Source organism: Triturus cristatus, chromosome 2_2 (genome assembly GCF_964204655.1).
Source record: "Triturus cristatus chromosome 2_2, aTriCri1.1, whole genome shotgun sequence".
Taxonomy (NCBI): domain Eukaryota; kingdom Metazoa; phylum Chordata; class Amphibia; order Caudata; family Salamandridae; genus Triturus; species Triturus cristatus.
The window spans coordinates 45,229,653-45,250,724 of NC_140582.1; positions in this window are offsets into that span (position 1 = coordinate 45,229,653).

A 21,072-nucleotide genomic window follows, 5' to 3' on the forward strand; every position below is an offset into this window, starting at 1 on the left:
TTTCGTTTCAGGGCCTAATGTGAAAACATGACTCTGTGTGCAAATAGGAATTACAGGCAGAGATTTATTGCGTATTGCTCTGGTGATTTCACAGTTGCATTAGATGGAAAGGGGGAGCCATTTTTTGGTGCAGAAGCAGACTCTTAGCACACACCCAGCTGCTTACCATGTGGAATCATGCACAGTATTCACAAGCGAGTGGGGTTTGAGGTTTCAGTCAGTAATGCAAATACATTCAGCATCACTAAGGCTGGTTGCCCTTGCTGGAGTGTAGGCAGTCACCCAGGTTACAAATGGTGCTGGTCTGAAAAAGCAGTTTGGACATGTGCTTTTTAAAAAATCTGAAAAGTGGATTCATAATGTGTCGGTCTGTAAAAGTGATTATCACTTGCCAAAAAAAAGATTAGTAAGTGTGCTTTCAAATTGGCAAAGAAATTTTGTTTAAGGGCCTAATGTGAAAACATGACTCTGTGTGCAAATAGGAATTACAGGCAAAGATTTATTGCGTATTGCTCTGGTGATTTCACAGTTGCATTAGATGGAAAGGGGGAGCCATTTTTTGGTGCAGAAGCAGACTCTTAGCACACACCCAGCTGCTTACCATGTGGAATCATGCACAGTATTCACAAGCGAGTGGGGTTTGAGGTTTCAGTCAGTAATGCAAATACATTCAGCATCACTAAGGCTGGTTGCCCTTGCTGGAGTGTAGGCAGTCACCCAGGTTACAAATGGTGCTGGTCTGAAAAAGCAGTTTGGACATGTGCTTTTTAAAAAATCTGAAAAGTGGATTCATAATATGTCAGTCTGTAAAAGAGTTTATCACTTGCCAAAAAAAGAGCAGTAAGTGTGCTTTCAAATTGGCAAAGAAATTTTGTTTTGTGACTAATGTGAAAACATGACTCTGTGTGCAAAGAGGAATTATAGACAGAGATTTATTGCGTATTGCTCTGGTGATTTCACAGTTGCATTAGATGGAAAGGGGGAGCCATTTTTTGGTGCAGAAGCAGACTCTTAGCACACACCCAGCTGCTTACCATGTGGAATCATGCACAGTATTCACAAGCGAGTGGGGTTTGAGGTTTCAGTCAGTAATGCAAATACATTCAGCATCACTAAGGCTGGTTGCCCTTGCTGGAGTGTAGGCAGTCACCCAGGTTACAAATGGTGCTGGTCTGAAAAAGCAGTTTGGACATGTGCTTTTTAAAAAATCTGAAAAGTGGATTCATAATGTGTCAGTCTGTAAAAGTGATTATCACTTGCCAAAAAAAAGAGTAGTAAGTGTGCTTTCATATTGGCAAAGAAATTTCGTTTAAGGGCCTAATGTGAAAACATGACTCGGTGTGCAAATAGGAATTACAGGCTGAGATTTATTGCGTATAGCTCTGGTGATTTTACAGTTGCATTAGATGGAAAGGGGGAGCCATTTTTTGGTGCAGAAGCAGAGTCTTAGCACACACCCAGCTGCTTACCATGTGGAATCATGCACAGTATTCACAAGCGAGTGGGGTTTGAGGTTTCAGTCAGTAATGCAAATACATTCAGCATCACCAAGGCTGGTTGCCCTTGCTGGAGTGTAGGCAGTCACCCAGGTTACAAATGGTGCTGGTCTGAAAAAGCAGTTTGGACATGTGCTTTTTAAAAAATCTGAAAAGTGGATTCATAATGTGTCAGTCTGTAAAAGTGATTATCACTTGCCAAAAAAAAGAGTAGTAAGTGTGCTTTCAAATTGGCAAAGAAATTTCGTTTTGTGACTAATGTGAAAACATGACTCTGTGTGCAAAGAGAAATTACAGGCAGAGATTTATTGCGTATTGGTCTGGTGATTTCACAGTTGCATTAGAAGGAAAGGGGGAGCCATTTTTTGGTGCAGAAGCAGACTCTTAGCACACACCCAGCTGCTTACCATGTGGAATCATGCACAGTATTCACAAGCGAGTGGGGTTTGAGGTTTCAGTCAGTAATGCAAATACATTCAGCATCACTAAGGCTGGTTGCCCTTGCTGGAGTGTAGGCAGTCACCCAGGTTACAAATGGTGCTGGTCTGAAAAAGCAGTTTGGACATGTGCTTTTTAACAAATCTGAAAAGTGGATTCATAATGTGTCAGTCTGTAAAAGTGTTTATCACTTGCCAAAAAAAAGAGTAGTAAGTGTGCTTTCAAATTGGCAAAGAAATTTCGTTTTGTGACTAATGTGAAAACATGACTCTGTGTGCAAAGAGAAATTACAGGCAGAGATTTATTGCGTATTGCTCTGGTGATTTCACAGTTGCATTAGAAGGAAAGGGGGAGCCATTTTTTGGTGCAGAAGCAGACTCTTAGCACACACCCAGCTGCTTACCATGTGGAATCATGCACAGTATTCACAAGCGAGTGGGGTTTGAGGTTTCAGTCAGTAATGCAAATACATTCAGCATCACTAAGGCTGGTTGCCCTTGCTGGAGTGTAGGCAGTCACCCAGGTTACAAATGGTGCTGGTCTGAAAAAGCAGTTTGGACATGTGCTTTTTAAAAAATCTGAAAAGTGGATTCATAATGTGTCAGTCTGTTAAAGTGATTATCACTTGCCAAAAAAAAGAGTAGTAAGTGTGCTTTCAAATTGGCAAAGAAATTTCGTTTTGTGACTAATGTGAAAACAAATGTAGTAATATATTTAAATAAAATAAAGGAATTTTTTTTTAGTTTTTTTCAGGTATTGCTGAAGAGCAGTGAACAAAATTTAAGATGCCTACAAAATCCAGAGTAAAAAAAGACCACAAAAAAAACCTATATTTGAAGACAACTGGAGGACCTAAGTTAGTTGAAGATGCTCATGTTGGGAAAAAGAAAAAATCTTCTGGTAAGCAGACAAAAAATTTTGTAAAGAACATATTCAAAAAAAGGAAAAATGTACAAAATGTCTGTACTGGAAAGAATGATTTCAATCGAAAAGGACAGGAAAAAATTGAGAATTTAGTTAATGCAAATATACCTTCTGCAACTAAAAAGATTAACTTAAACAGAAAAACAGTGTTTAAAGAGATACGTAGAAAAATGTTTCAGAGAAGAGTTATGTCCAATTTGATAAAGGATGTGAAGAAATATAAGCAAAAGGCTAAGTTTTATAAGAGAAAAAAAGAAATTGAAGCCATTGCAGCAAAGGCATTAGAATTAAAAATGAAACTATTCATTTTAATTTTGAATAGGATGCGTACATTAGACAAAATGGTTAATGTACTGAAATCACATAGCAAAAGGAAAAGAGTAGTGAACAGAACAAACTTTTCTAAAGTGTTTTTAGGAAAATGGATGCATAGTTCAAGTAGTGAACCTTTTTTTAATGAAGAGAGTTATTTTCAAAGTAATAGTTTGCTGCATGCAGTTGACACCAGAGGTCGTGCTTATGAAGTGAAAAATGGTTGCATAATGGAGAAGGAGATAATGGTTCCAAGAGATGAGGTACAAGTGATGGCGGATGAGGCTATGGGGAGACGTCCTAAAGCCCCAGTGTACACTTGGAATTGTAGTAGTATTTGCACTGTGCGTCAGGAATCTATTGATAAATTTCGTGAGTTTCTAAGAGAATATAGTAAAAAAAAGTGTAAAACAGAAGATTAAGGTGCTTCAAAGTCTGGATCCATGCAGAGTGAGAGAGAATACTGGTTTGCAGGGTCATTCTCTGGCTTGTCTATCTAGAAAAGTGTGTAATAGTGTTTTCCATCATTTTAGGATGCTGGCTGTTCATCATACTGAAATGAGAAAGTTTGTGAGACGGTTGTATTTTGCTAAAAGTCCAGCAATAAAGTTAGATGAATTGAATAGGGCTCTGTTCCGTGGAACGGTATCAGATGTAGAGAAGGTTGTTGATGAAATTCAGTTTTGTTACTTTGGTCCTGAACAAAACAGTGCAGAGAAGGACACAGTAAATGAGGAAGAAGTGGAAGAGAATGTAGAACCCTCTGTAAGTAAGACATTTAATGATCACATAACAAAATTTGCAATAATCTCTAATGAAAGACCAAATATTACTTGTATTTGTTGCCGCAGAACTCATTATAGAAAACAAACTAGGAATGTTGATCTCTACAGAAAGAGTGAAAATGAAGATAATTATAAGTGGAAGGATTTTGCCACATATATATTTCTTGAAAATTGTTTTGAATTGGGTGAAGATCAGCGTATTTGTAAATACTGTTACAACAAGTTAGAGGAAAATAGAATGCCGACCAGAGCTGTACATAATAATTTAGAATTGGATGCTATTCCTGCTGAACTTTCTGAATTAAATACATATGAGTCTATACTCATTCAATGTGTTCATCCGTTCCAGACCATAGTACGTATGGAGCCCAAAACTGGTAAATTACCTCCTTCAGATTTACTGAGAGGTTTAAAAGGTAGAGTGGTGTATTTGCCCTTGGATTTGAAAAAAAATATGGAAACTATTGATGCGGATACTTTGGAAACTGAACCATTAATTATTCTGGTTAATGGTGTACCTACAAAGAATAAGAAGATTTGGCAGGAGCTGGTAGATGTACGGAAAGTACAAAGAGCAAATTTGTATTTGAAAAGGAATAACAAATGGTATGAATCAATTTATATAGAAGAAGAAGAAGAAGAAGATTTACAAGAAGACACAGAAACACCAACTGGACAAATTGAAAAAGTGGACAAGTCAAAGGACGAAGAAATTTATGAACATTTTAGCATACATCCTCTTCATTCAAAAGAAGTTATGGGAGACAATATTGATCTATTTCAGATGAAGAAAGCAAAAGGAACTCCCGTGAGTGTATGGGAGGAGAGCTTGGAAGCTCGATGTTTTCCCCAGCTGTTTCCTAAAGGAAAAGGAGGACGATACGATGAACGTCCGGAACAGATTCCAGCTTCTGAGTATCGGACTACAAGACTATATGCTGAAGATCCCAGATTTCGACAAAGTATTCCTTATTTGTTCCATCTTTTATTTGAAAGCGACTTGTCTGCATTGTCTTATGCAGTAAATCACATTTTAAAAAGTGGAGTACATTTGCAAAATGTGTCTGCTAAGGATTTTATGGAGAAAGTGCAGCACCGAGATGATCATTTGGAAACACAACTGATCAATCTGATGGCTTGTCAGCGTGGGACAAATGAATATTGGTACCGACGCCATGGTGAATTAAAATGCATGTTACGGAATTTAGGAACACCAACATGGTTCGTTACCCTAAGCTGTGCCGAGTACGCTTGGGATGATTTACTGGATTTTCTACGAGAGGCAAATTCAAACATTAAAAACATCGAATACAAGACAGCAGGAGAACTGTGCTCATTGGATCCGGTTAATGTTTGCAGATATTTCAATCATAGATTTGAGGCTATGATGTCCTTCATCTGCAATAAAAAAAATCCACCTCTAGTAGAAGTAGTGGATTTCTTTTGGAGAAAAGAGTACCAGGCAAGAGGTGCTCCTCATATTCATATGCTGTTGTGGATCAAGGATGCCCCAAAGTTTGGAACAGATACTGATGAAGCAGTGTTATCTTACATTGAAGAATATGCAACATGTGCTATACCAAAAAGCACAGAAGAGAAAAAGTTAAAGAAGCAAGTTTTACTTTTCCAAAGTCATCGGTGTGGAAAATACTGTCGACGGAAATACAAGAGCAAAGATAAATACTACACTAAATGTCGATTTGGATTTCCTAGACCTGTTCTTTCAAATGGAAGAGTTAACAGTTTTATGTCATCTGTGAGACATACTATCACAAGAAAATCACCTAAGAATACCTACAACCTTAAAAGAAAAGAAGAATCAAAAAATATAAATGACTACAACCCAGTGATTTTATCCATGTGGAACGCTAACATGGATATACAGTATGTAGCTGACAATTCCATTGCTGTTGCTCGATATGTAACGTCTTACATTACAAAATCAGAAAAAACAGAATTGAAGGAAATGTGGGAAGAGATTTCTCACGAGAAAACTGTCAGTAAGAAGCTGTACAGTTTCAGTTTGAAGATGTTATCGCATCGAGAAATTTGATCCTACGAATGTTCAGATAGGTTATCTTCTGCACGTCTCTACTCGAAATCAAGAAGAATATTTTGGGCAAGTTTAGGCCTTGCAGCAATGAGAAATCGGGTACTGAAATCTGTTGGAGAAATTGAATATTTGGCCGAGAATGACCCAGAAAGTACAGATATTTTGAAATCAAACATGTTGGACACATATTATCCCAAGAGAAGTCATCATCTGGAGAACATGTGTCTCTATGAAGTGCTGCAAAACTACATTTATTCACGGAAAGCCACAGAAGACATCAACAATGGAAAATATAAAGTCATTGGTGAGGAAGGATGTTTGGTGAAGCAAACAAAAGGAAGTTTGATAAATCACAGGAAGCTGAGTTGCGACACTACTGACAAAAAGGAATTTTACTACTTGGCTCTTTTACAGCTGTTTAAACCATGGCGTACAGAGGATGAACTACTGGGAGAATTTCAAAGCTATGAAGATTCTTTTAATGCTTGCAAAGACAGCATACATTGCAGTACATTCTCAACTTATCTGCAAATGTTAAATGAAGAAATTGAACAGGAAACTACAATTGCAGCAGAAATAGCTAGAGACAGTTCTCAGGACAGCCAAAGTTCAGGAACACTCAGTCAAGATCCCCTAGGACAACCAATCGTTGAAAATGAAGCATCAATAGCCATGAATGAAGTGGAAACGGCTATGAATCAAGCTCAAGAAGAATTTATAGACTTACAAAATTTGGAAAGACAACTGAACGAAGAGCAGCAACAAATTTATGAAGAGATCAGAAACAAAATTGATCACGGATTTCTACATGAAAAAAAAGAGTGCTCATGCACATCATTTCATCCAATCAGGATGTATGTAAGCGGACAAGCTGGAACTGGAAAAATTTTCCTAATAAAAGTCATCAGAAGCTACCTACAGCAAAAAACGGATTCTACTTTGTCTTGTGTGGTTACTGCTCCAACTGGGTTAGCAGCATATAACATAAAAGGAATCACTTTACATCATTTGCTAATGTTACCAGTGGAGCATGAGAACAAAATACAATACAACAAGCTAACTGGAGAAGCATGCTTGGAAGTTTCAAGAGTATTGAAGAAGATGCAAGTTCTCATTATTGATGAGGTGAGCATGGTATCAAACTTAATGCTTGCCTTTGTGCATTTAAGAATGCAGCAAATTCTGAAGACAGACTATGACGTGTTAATTGGAGGAAAACACGTCATAGTTTTTGGAGATCTTTTGCAACTTACTCCAGTTCAATCAATCAATAGTTCTTTATTCGGATGTTAAAAACACCATAAAAGCACATATGCACAATACAAATCTCATTCATTATCCATTTTAAAAAACAATTAAATCAATCAGAAAGAACATTTGATGAAGATAATACAAGATAAAACAATCGTGTCACCTGACAGGTACACTACTTCTAGGCGGACGCTATTTAGACTTGACCTTTGGTTAATCTTAGTCTCCAAGACACTTTGAGAAAGTTCAGAATACAACACAGAGTCAGTGGGTCAGCTGCCCTTTGTAAGAACAGTATTGCTGAATGTGCCTGGGTCAGTTTAGCCCTTTTCAAGATATCAATTAAAAAACCTCGCCTGGGAGTGGAATAATAAGAACAAAATAGTACAAAATGAAGGGTGTCCTGCGGAGACCGATTGTCGCAGCCGCAGGCACCCTTCTGCTCAATCGGTACTGAATACCCTTGTGGGTCCGCCAATAAATAAGGTAAAAGATTGAGCCTAAAACGGGTTATTAAAAATCTGTCTTGGGCATTATGCAATAAACAAAGATAGGGTTCCATAGCCACTGTGGTCTCAGTGTGAGTATACAAGTTCACAGACCTTTTGGACCCTTCTTCCGTAAGTCTGGTTGTGTTCCTTTGGGCCATAAACAGGCTTTTTACCATTAGTTTATCCTGGGCTCTAATCTCTGAAGGGTTAGTAAAGAGTACTATATGACCCAGCTTCTCTAGAGTGTCCATGACATATTTGAACCAGGGTATCTTCATACATTTCTCTCTGCCTAGACAGTCGCTCAAAATTAGTCTGCTTAACTAAGCTTCTGTATTTAACCAAATATTGAGCCACGCCAGGATCGGCCTGAGCTTGGCCGTGTCTTCAATGTATGGCCTCCCTAGCTCTCTATGGGCAATAATAGCTGGGGTGCTCTGCGGGATTTTAAGTAAAGACCGCAATATTTTATTTTCCTCCCGCTGTAGTTGTGTGGTGTTTACAAAGCCCCATACTTCGGCTCCATACAGAGCTTTAGAACAGCAGATGGAATTGTACATATGCAGTACTTGTTCAGGGGACCATCTACCTAGTCTACGCCCATAGTTCATCACTGCACCATTTGAGGATATCAGTTTCCCACATCTTTCTTCTACCAGGGAAATAAATTTTAATCTCTCATCAAACAGTATCCCTAGGTAGGAAAAAAGTTGTACTCTTTCCAGTTTATGAGACCCAATTCTGTGTGTGGATGTGGGCCATGATTTTTTCCCTGCCCTCATCACAAATGATTTGCCCAGATTTACAGAGAGGTCTAGAGATCCCATGAACTTCACAAAGCCGTCAATTAAAACCTGTAAACTTTTCGGGGTGCGGGCTAACAATACCGCATCATCGGCGTAAAGTAAGACTGGGATCTGGCGCGTTCCAATTTTCGGACAATCAGTATTTAAATCGACCAGGGTCTGCTCAAGTTTGTTAATATAGAGGGAAAATAAAAAGGGCGCAAGGATGCACCCTTGTCTTACCCCGCTTGAACACCCAAAAGCTTCAGTAAGGCCCCCAGCATTGTTGTAGCGTACCCTAGCTGTGGTATCTCTGTGCAACTCCCTGAGAATGATGATCAATCCCTGGTCAATACCAAGTTGAGTCATCATTAGCCACAATTTCTCCCTATTTACATGATCAAAGGCAGCCGTCAAGTCCATGAATCCTAAGTAAATAGATTTGTTACTTGTTATGGTGTACTTGGCGACTAGCATATATAAATTGAGACATTGATCACAAGTAGATCTCCCAGATCTAAAACCATATTGGATGTCCGAGATTATATTGTTCTCCTCGGTCCATTCAGTTAGTCGGTTAAGGATTACCCTTCCCAAGATCTTAGCAGAGACATCAATCAGAGAAATGGGCCGGTAGCACTGGGGGTTATCCCTATTACCCTTCTTGAAGATGGTGATAATGGTAGCCATTGACCATGACCTTGGCAGACCAAACATAATTGCTGCATTTATTACCCTGGTCATTAGGGGAGCCCACAATTCCACATTGCTGATGAACAAGTCGGGGGGAACCCCATCGGGGCCAGGCGCTTTGTTTTTTGATAGTCCCTCAATTCCTATGGTGATTTCTGCTAAAGTGAACTCTAACCTCTCGGTCTGTAATGTGATATCTTCCACGGTGACAGGGGCCGTCTTTTCATGATTGTACAGACTCTTAAAATGTGCGACCCACTGCTCCGGTAGGATATTTGCGCTGATTTCTGGTGTATTGCTTTCGTGAAAGCAAGGTTTATTAATAATACTCCAGAATTTAGAAAGATCCCTGGATTCGGCCGCTTCCCTTAGGTCAGCCCACACTTCCCCCTGTAGAGCTGATTTCCTTCTTTTAATAACAGCCTTGTATTTTGCTCTACACTTAGTGACCCTATCTTTATTCCTGGGCTTTTGTTTTAAACAGCTTTTTAGCTCTCTGAGTGCACGAGAGCAATCGCTATCGAACCATTTTGGTTGAGTTATGGTTCTTTTGACAGATCGTGTAGTTAAAAGTTTGTCCACCAAACTTGTAATCTTCCCAAAGGCACACAATAATTGGGGACCCTCAGTTGCTAGATCGAGACAATCTTCAATAGGTTGTTTCCCTTTGTCTATCAGATCTCTGTAGAATACTGCCCCCTCAATCTTGGCCCACCTAATCCGCCTTCCTTGATCTGTTGCCCTCTCAAGAACCCCGTCCATAGTGCCTATCTTGGCTACTACCTGGTACTGTAATTTCAGTGTTAGGGGGTTATGATCACTGAATGGGTTCCACTCTATTCCGACCGCTATAACCATGCGCTTGAGGGATCTAGACACCAAAAAGTAATCAATAATTGACGAACACCCTCTGCCTTTAAAAGTCGGAGGGAGGGAGCCATCACTTCCCATGGCCATCATATCCAAGGTATGTTCCATGTTGTGGCTATTCAAGAGGTTACTCAATTCTCTGCCTACTATCGTGTGGGCAAAATGGGGCCCCTTAACCAACGGGCAGCGTGACCATTCAAAGTTTATGGGGAACAAGGAAGAGCATAAATGGGTGTTTAAATCACCCATGATTATATAGTGTGGGTGAATTACTCCATTTGCTTGTGTGTAGTTCTTGCTCAAAAGGGTATCCAGTGTTCTCACAAAATCCTCTTCCTCTTTAGCTTCACCCGGGTTATATATGTTAAGCAGTAACAGACCTAGACCCTGCCCCTCGAACCTTACGGCCTGTATATTACGCGATGGGCTTGATATGTTCGTCCACTTGCCTTTTATCCTTAGATCCACATATAGGGATAAGCCCCCCATGGCTCTCCCCGATCTTGATTTCAGGGCTGGGATAAAAAAACATTTAAAACCCTGTATGTGATAGGGGCTATTTTCTGTTACCCAGGTTTCCTGGAGGCCTATTATCTCGAATTCGGTAATATATTCTCTCCACTCCTGGATGTGGAACTTACTTGCCAGGCCAGCCGTGTTCCAGGAGATGACATTTAGACCACCCTCTGTCTTCCTTGACTGGTCCGTTTGTTGGGAAATTACTTGTGACCCGTCAAAATCCCCTGTCACACTTGACTCCTCGCTTGTACCCTCCAAACCCTGGGGTGTCCCGCCTTCATCTGATGCCATTACCGCATTGTTAATTCCTGGCAATTCGTCACAGGTGGCATATGGTTGATCGACTAAATCAGCCTCTCTTGTTTCTTGGGGCAATACCAACGAATCTGAATAGATCGTTTGGCAGTTACCTTCTGTGGGGGCAACCTGTGCAATGGTCGGTTCGTTCACCCTGTCTCCCAGCTTATTGACCTTGCCCTCCATGCATCTATGTTCCATTATCGAGACAGCGTGGGTTAGTCAGTCATTAGCTTCTAAGGACATAAGGGGTGCGTACCTATTTTCCCACATAGCCTGCTCGGCATCCCACGACCTCGGCCTTTCTCCCCGACATTCCCGAGGTTCGTGGGGTTTTATGCGGGATAACTCCCATTGCCCATCCTCGTGTTGACTTCCCTTATATGGGACATTTTGGCAGGGATAAAAATAGTCTAGGGGTAACGGTTTTATAATTTTACTGTTCACCCCTATGTCCTCTCTGAGAATGTGGTTGACTACACTGCTATCCCTAAAATTAATAATTATGCAATTTCCCGGGATGTCTTTGTGCCTGTTTCCGAGCCAGTTCACCCTTCTCACTAAAAGAATCTCGCCATCTTTCCCGTGTGGTAAAGGTTTATGGCTGCCCAACCAGTGTATGACCTTGTTCTTTAATTCCTGGTGGGACTCCTTCTGATCGCCATTAAGTTCCAGTGCCCCAGCCAGGATAACAACTAGTGGGCATGCCTGTAGCGGTAAATTTACTGTCGGGAGGGAGACTGTAACAGCTGGCTTAGAGATGCTCATTGGTTGTTGGGTGATCTGATTCCTGTAAGCTGTGCGCGGAGGATTTCGGTGGTTCCCAGATGTCACATGTAAAGCTTGCCCTAGCATTTCCTTTTGTTGAGTTTTCCCCTTTAGATTTGTGGGTTTAGATTGCAACAATGTGTGAGTCTCACATTCTGGGGTCTGCATAACTTGTGCTTGATTAACCTCTAAGTTAATAAGTTGTCCCTCATTCATGTGGACACTGTTGATTCCACTTACATTAGGGATGGGGACTGTTTCTGGGGTTGACCTTACTACCCTTTCCCTACTTTTTATTTCATTAATTATCTTATCCAATCTACTGGTGAGTGGTCTAATCTGATTGACTATAAAAGTTTCTAATTGAGATTGGAAATCTGCCATTATTTGAGCTAACCATAATGGTGGGATTGAGTATTGTTTTGGTTCATCGTCCCTCCCTGACTCTATAGTGGTCTCCATTGTTGGGGGGGCATTACGACTTTTTGATTTAGTCCTACCTTTTGCAGGGCCGACTTTTCGTTTCCTGCCTGCCCCTAGTGGTGGACCCCTAGTGTGGGCCTCACTATCCCTCTCCGCAGTCCGCTGGGCACAAGGAAGATCCGAGACATTCATTGCTGTGGTTGGGGGGGGGGGGGAGAATCCGGATTGTCACTCACTATTATTTGGACCGGGGATGGTGTGTCTAGTAGTGGTGTGAGTGATAAGCGTCTCTCCGTACGTTCGATTTCGCTAGAAACCGCCCCTATAGCTTTTTGCAACATTCGATCGATTGCCGTTGGTTGAATCTGTAATGGCAAAAGACCCTGTTCCGTGGGGGGCGGGTTTAGCTGCGTAGTTTGCCTCAACTTTGATTTAGTAGAGCGGGTTCTAGCTGTACCTGCCATACTTCCGCTGTCTTTTGGTGAGGCTACCAGGCAATCTAGTCAGCTTAACACCCACCACTTACTTCACCCTACCCCTCACCTGCGCCAACCCTTTAAAGCCTTCTATACCCCTGGTTATCCCCTGCTCCTCTGCTTAGTAGCTTTAATCCCTTCAAATCACACCCACAGTACTAGAAAGGGCAGCTGTGGCCTCTGGGACTTGAGGTGTTCGTAATGTCAGTCCAGCCACCTTGCCTCTGGGTTACGCTGCCAGCACATTAACTCCAATAAACAATATTGAGTCTCCAATCAGGTGATATCCCAACTGAGTCTGTTCTGCCGCCGCAGTACTTACAGTTCTCAGCTACGCACTGTGCGGGAATCAGGCTTTGGTTGTCAGTTTTCCTTGTTACGGGAGTGATGTTAGGGGGGCGGCCCAGCCCTGCCTCTTCCTGGCGATGACGGGCAAGGACGGGCCCGCCCTTGGCCCGGGCTTCGCCCGGGCACTGCCCGCGCGCGTCCCGCGCTGCGGGAGGCGTGCAGCGTAGATGTAGGCAGGTGACGCCTGCCACTGACGTCACCTGCTGCGCCGCTCCGGGAGACCTGGGAAATGTAGTTTCTTGCTACGCCGTTGCCCTCACGGCGGACCTGGAGGTCTGTTGGCAGGTAGGTTTCCCTGCGTGCGTGGCCCTCTCTGCGACCAAGTGTGAGCAGCCGTTGCCCTCACGGCGTCGGGAATGTGATCAGGCTCGCGCCCCCGTCCAAAGCGTCCCGCGCTGCGGGAGGCGTGCAGCGTAGATGTAGGCAGGTGACGCCTGCCACTGACGTCACCTGCTGCGCCGCTCCGGGAGACCTGGGAAATGTAGTTTCTTGCTACGCCGTTGCCCTCACGGCGGACCTGGAGGTCTGTTGGCAGGTAGGTTTCCCTGCGTGCGTGGCCCTCTCTGCGACCAAGTGTGAGCAGCCGTTGCCCTCACGGCGTCGGGAATGTGATCAGGCTCGCGCCCCCGTCCAAAGCGTCCCGCGCTGCGGGAGGCGTGCAGCGTAGATGTAGGCAGGTGACGCCTGCCACTGACGTCACCTGCTGCGCCGCTCCGGGAGACCTGGGAAATGTAGTTTCTTGCTACGCCGTTGCCCTCACGGCGGACCTGGAGGTCTGTTGGCAGGTAGGTTTCCCTGCGTGCGTGGCCCTCTCTGCGACCAAGTGTGAGCAGCCGTTGCCCTCACGGCGTCGGGAATGTGATCAGGCTCGCGCCCCCGTCCAAAGCGTCCCCTGAGTCAACAAATGTGCAGTCCAGGATCACAGCGGCCATCTGTTTGTCTCTATTCCAACTTCACGATCTATACTCCGTGTTCTCTTATTAGGTAGTGTAGTGGAGCGCTGTATTTTCTCGTTATTATATGTAAATATATTCAGGCTGATATTCCTGATAGGTTTTTCATAAAAGTGACGGGGGTCCGTAGTGTTTCTCCCTCAATGCTCGTCACCTGAGGGAGACAAAAAACAGATAGTGGGGCAGGGACAACGCACTACAAGATGAACCACCCGAACCTGGGAAGTCCAACAGCACCGGGACGAGGGAGAAAGAAGAGGGACCAAACGAGTTGAGGAGACAGAAACAAATCGGTCCGCGCCGCCTCTGCTATGAATCAAGCTCAAGAAGAATTTATAGACTTACAAAATTTGGAAAGACAACTGAACGAAGAGCAGCAACAAATTTATGAAGAGATCAGAAACAAAATTGATCACGGATTTCTACATGAAAAAAAAGAGTGCTCATGCACATCATTTCATCCAATCAGGATGTATGTAAGCGGACAAGCTGGAACTGGAAAAATTTTCCTAAAAAAAGTCATCAGAAGCTACCTACAGCAAAAAACGGATTCTACTTTGTCTTGTGTGGTTACTGCTCCAACTGGGTTAGCAGCATATAACATAAAAGGAATCACTTTACATCATTTGCTAATGTTACCAGTGGAGCATGAGAACAAAATACAATACAACAAGCTAACTGGAGAAGCATGCTTGGAAGTTTCAAGAGTATTGAAGAAGATGCAAGTTCTCATTATTGATGAGGTGAGCATGGTATCAAACTTAATGCTTGCCTTTGTGCATTTAAGAATGCAGCAAATTCTGAAGACAGACTATGACGTGTTAATTGGAGGAAAACACGTCATAGTTTTTGGAGATCTTTTGCAACTTACTCCAGTTAAAGGACAACCAGTGTTTAATACTGTGACACATGAAGACACGAAGAAGTCATTGGGAAGCATCGGTAATACAAATATTTGGTCCTTCTTTGAGTACAAGGAACTTACTACTAATATGAGGCAAGCAAACAATGAAGAATATGGAAGTATTCTGAAAGATATCAGAATTGGACTACTCACTGAAGCTGGCAAAAAAGCATTACAGAGTCGGCTGCTACATAATTTATTTCCAAAGGAAGAAATAGTTGCAGAGAAGATATACAAGAACATTGCAGAAAACAAAAGTGTCATCTGCTTAATGCCAACTCTACGTGAATGCTCAATATTCAATGAGGAGCTTTTGAAATTGGAAAAGGAAGATATCAGGAAATTGGAAGCAGTGGACAAAATTGAGGATGGAAGAATTACTGTCACATTAACAGGCACACTGAAAAATAAATTGGATTCACTAGAGAAGAACATTTCCAAAACAGCTGGATTAGAAAAAAATCTATATGTTTGCACGAACTGTAGAGTATTTTTAAGGAGAAATTTGGATGTTGAAAAAGGTTTAGTTAATGGAGCTATGGGAAGAGTTGTGGGTTTTATTAATTATCAGAAAAAAGATGGAATTGAATGTTTAAAAATAAAATTTGATCAGATAGAAGAAGTTAAAGACATTTGTCGTTGTTCAGTTCGTTTCATGCTTGTGAAAGACTTATATGTACGTAGGAAGCAGTTTCCGTTTTCGCTAGCATATGCTGTAACTATTCACAAGTCTCAAGGATTGACTGTAGATTGTGCATTTGTGAACATTGGTTCAACTGTGTTCAAAGAAGGTATGGCATATGTTGCTTTGTCACGAGTGAAAACATTATCAGGTTTATTCATGATAGACTTTGATGATTCAAAAGTTAGTGCTGATACAAATTGTGTAAAGGAGTATAATAGATTAAGAAGAAGCTATGCTCCTCATTTAGGTCAGTATCCTGTGTTGGAGAAACGTGTAGTTTCTCGTAAAAGGAGAAATGAGAATATCTGTAATGAAGATGTAGAGAGGAGGAAAAAAAAGAGGAGTGATGTAATTGCAAGCAAAAAGAATAAGGAAAATGAAGAACAGGTTGTAGGATGTCATTTTGAAAATAGCTCTGGTGTCAACTGCTACGCTAATGTAGTGCTGAATGTTGCATTTTATCTGGAAAGTTTGCAAGAGCAGATAATAGTAAATCAGGGAAAAAGATTCTGTTCTGTGCTGAGTCTCCTTTTTGAAAAGCTGAGTAATGATAAAACTCAAATAGAAAGTGCTACTGAAATTAGAAAACTTTTAGATGTATGTTCAGGACGAACACAGTTTTCTCAAAATGTACAGCAAGACGCACAGGAATTCTTGATGTATTTTCTTCAGGTACTGGAAGAAGAAGGGGTTCCCATTGAAAATTTATTTGGTCTCTCTTATAAATGGGAACATAGTTGTGAAAACTGTTATAATATATGTGGCTCTTATGTTGATAATGAAAGGTTTATTTATTTAACATTGCCAGAGAGTAAAACAGTCACTTTTGCTAAATTAGTTAAAGATGCTAATCATAGCATGCAATGCGGTGAGTGTAAATCTGACATGTTTTCAACGTTAATTTTAAAGGAATACGGACAGTATGTACTTTTAATGATGCAACGATGTAGAGCTGATGGTTCAAAATTGGATACTTTAATAAAGAAGTTTACAGGACAGCAATTATCAATTTCAGGAAAAACTTTTGTAACAGTTGCAATAATTTTCCATGATGGACCTACTGTAACTTCTGGTCATTACACAGTTTATCTTAAATGTGAAAAAGGCTGGACACTGTGTAATGATTCCCAATTGATTTTTAAGCAACGTTTGCCTTTTGATTTAGCAAATTCCTATCTAATCTTCCTGAAACCTAAATTTTAGAGAGATTTGGCAACATCTGGACAAAACATTGTTACCATTTTATTGGATTACCATTTGGAATTTACAAATAAAAAGATTTAACAAATTATCATTTGGCCTAATGGAAAGGTAACCAATTGTAATGTGGAATTTTTCCATTTTTTAAGGAAACTTTGGAAAACCAAAAATTTAGAAAAAATCGGTAACATCTGCACAATTTAAATTTTGGAATGTTATTGGATTGCCATTGGAAATTTTTTCAAAAAAGATTTTTAAAATTACTATTTGGCCATGCGGAAAGGTAAACAATTCTATTGTGGACTTATTTAATTATTAATAAATCTTTCGGAAACCAAAATGTTACAGAGAATTGGTGAGATCTGTACAATTTAAACTTTAGATTTTTATTGGATCACCATTGGAAATTTAACCAAAAAAGAATTTTAAAATTACTATTTGGCCTAAAGGAAATGGAACCCGATGTATTGTGGAGTTATTTGAGATATATTATTGTGATTATACTTCTGAAACAAAACTATCAGACGGTATTTTAAAGAAATAAGTATTGATATTAGATGATATTTTTTAAGAATATTATGCATTTCTATAAAGTTATGTTTATGCAAAAAGAGATTGTGGGCTTTTTTAAAACAATCTTTGAGATTGTTAATTTTTTTTTGCCTGCTGTTAAATGATGAATGCAATTGCTTTCACAATTTATAGTGAAATGCAATATATTCTGAAAACAGCAAAAAAAAGGCAAAAATATTTTTTGAAAAATATGTAAATATGTGTACTGTATTATAAAATGTTTTATTAAATATTAATACTTTTTTCTTTTTTTTCAGATTGAGATAGAAAATTTTCGAAAAATAGAAACATTTTTAAAGCAATTAAAAAAAAATTTAAATGAATAAATATTTTTTTGAGTGGGTATGGTAAGTCAATAATATCATGGTTCCTTTTTTCCACTTCTCTACAATCACATTTTCAGTTTTTAATTGTAGTCTCTCAAGGACCTTGTAATGTGATAATTGATTTTTAGTGTTTTTTAAAAAAAAAAAAAAAAAAATTACGCGTACCGTACGCGTACGGTAAAAAAAAAATTAAAAAAAGTTTTTAAAAACATATATAAAAAATAGATGAAAGGTAAGGTTGGCTCTTAAAAGAGCCGTTGTGTTCATGCAGGGACAGAGGAAAGAAATATTGGGAATATTAGATGGTACGACAAGTGTGCTGATCTATTTTATTGTTCACTAGGGAAATACTGGTCTCCCTATAACTAATTAGATCATGACAAGTGGCGCACCGTACTTCAACCCTCGCAAACCGAGGGTTAATTTCCAGAGGACCAGAAAAAGGAGATGCTCCCCCCACAGATGAAGGGCTCACCTGACCTGCAGAAGAAGGACTCGGCACTGCAGATGATGGTCCAGGCTGAGCTGCTGTGGATGTGCTTGGTTGATTTACTGAAGGGTTACCTTCAGTAAGTCGAGCATGTGTCCTTCTGTGTACATCCTTAAGGTATCTCATCATGGTGTGATTCCCAAAGGAATACTTCCTTTCAGGATTCCCTCTTGAAAGTACACGCTTACACAGCTTACAAGTCACTAAGGGTGCATTTACCTTTTGCTGGCCTTCTGGAAAAGAAAAATACTCCCATACGTAAGAGGTCTTTTGTTTCCTCGCTCTCTGCCTCAAGGTAGTGCTGCTAGCCTCACTCTCAGAAGAGCTCTGCTGTTCTGCCATCGTATCACAAAGACAACCCAGCTCCTTCTCCTAAGGGATCACAAGCAGAAATGAGGGGAATGGGAGTGGTGTAGGAGAGTTCTAGAACTGAAAGTAGTTTCAACCAATCAAAAGTTGTGTTTCATGATCACATGACCTACCGTACGCTTACGGTACGCTTACGGTGCGCTTACGGCAAAAGTACGCATGCGCGTAAAAAAGACACGCGCACGCGCGCATGCGCAAAACAGGCACGCCCCTTCACTTCCGCGTAACGTGCGCGTGCAGCGTACGCGTTACGCGCTATGCGCGCGTGACGTGCGTCTACGCAAATTGCGTAAATGAACGCAAACAGCGTAGAAATCTAACGTAATTACAGCAAGACGTGCGCGGTAAAAAAAAAAAAAAAATGTATTGCTAATAAATTTAAAAAAAAATGTAAAATAAAAACATATTGTAGAATTTTTAAAATTTAACCATAGTCTTTAAAAAAGAATAGAAAATTAAAATAAAAATATGTAAAAAAAAAAAGAAGAAAAAAAAAAAAATTAGCATTTAAAAAACCTTGCAAATTCACTGAAAAAACCATGGGTTTCACACACGTTATAGTTAGGAATTAGCATTTCAAAAACCTTTGAAATTCACTGAAAAAACCATGGGTTTCACACACGTTATAGTTAGGAATTAGCATTTAAAAAACCTTAGAAATTCAATGAAAAAAACCAAAGGTTTCACACATGTTATAGTTAGCTGGACATTTCGCTCGTAAAAAACCATTGAAATTCCCCCGTTATAGTTAGTTCAGCTAACTATAACTCGCGCGCCCGCAATGCACTACTGATGACGTCACATATTACATCACTCATGACATGGTCAGTGACATCACTCATGACATCACTGATGACATCTCAAATGACATCACTGATGACATCATCCTTGTGATAGAGTGGTAGACCTCCTCTCACCCTAATATAACCTTTGATACACACATTTAAAAATAGAGACTGAAATTTTCAAAAAAATGGACATACCAATAACAGTTACAACAACCTATTCAGTAATTCTAAGATCCACATACACATCCACTCATCCACCAACAATCCTATACAGTCACTCATACATGTACTCACACATCATATGTACTCATACACCTAAACATCCTGTAACACAATGCCACTCATTCATAGAGTTACTCACACATAGTCACTCATGCTAATAAAGAATCAAACATCCATTTACCTGCATATACAGTTATACACACACCACCACACTTACTTTTACAGAAACTTACACATACTTAGTCTTTTAAATAATCACTTATAGAAACACATACTTATTCCTACAGGCACTCTTCCAATCTCTCACTCGCACATATACTTACTTATATACACCAATAGTCATATATACTAGTTTAAAACATATGTAGTTACTCATAAAGACACTATTGAAGTCATTCACTCACTAACACACACTTATCCACCCATACGGTCCTACACACATGCTGTCTTCAACACATACAAACAGTGAGTCACTCATTCATACACCTATGCACTACATAATAACCCCCACCGAACCATGAAGACACTCAGACACTCATACTGATACTCAAAAAACCAACTAATAACCTATATAGACACTCATGTAGCTACTCACCAACCCATGCAGCCACTTATATACAAAGTGAGAGACTGATACAGGTATTTACACATTTAAACATTACTCACTTAGCCATGTATTCATAAAGATACACTTAATCAGTCAGTTACACAATCAATTTTTCAAAAACAAATCATCAATTTAGACACTTATATACTCATTTATTCTTCCATCGACCTTGAGATATACATATATTAAACATATTTAATTTTCAGAAAAACACACATTCACTGGATGATGTCATCAGTGATGTCATTTGAGATGTCATCAGTGATGTCATGAGTGATGTCACTGACCATGTCATGAGTGATGTAATATGTGACGTCATCAGTAGTGCATTGCGGGCGCGCGAGTTATAGTTAGCTGAACTAACTATAACGGGGGAATTTCAATGGTTTTTTACGAGTGAAATGTCCAGCTAACTATAACATGTGTGAAACCTTTGGTTTTTTCATTGAATTTCTAAGGTTTTTTAAATGCTAATTCCTAACTATAACGTGTGTGAAACCCATGGATTTTCAGTGAATATATATATATATGTATCCCAAAGAAGTGTCCGATGCACGCCTGCCCAAAGTGCCGGTGCATGCTGTGGTAATGGTGACCACAAATTGCGCATAACAGTTCAGACCCACAGGAATGAGGCGGCACACTGTCCTGGTTATACAAGTGTTTAATCGCTCACAAACAACAACGCGTTTCAGCAGTAAACGTCATTTGTCAAGTTCCTCTTAAGAGTGCTGCATCAATAAGGGTATTTGCTTTTTTCATTTGACATCGGGGAAAGTACAGTAATACATATATATTATCTTCCTCTTAAGAGTGCTGATTAAATTCCTCTTAAGAGGTCTCCATTAATAAAGGTATCTGGTTCATTTTGCCTCATTTTGAGAGTGCTGAGTTCCTTTCATAAGTCTGTCATTTGAAGGTCAGTGATACATGTATTTGCCTCATTTTGAGTGCTGAGTTCCTTTTTGTTTAAGTGTTTCCTATTGTTTCAAGTCTGAAGCTAGGTAACTGTTCATTAAGAAAGCC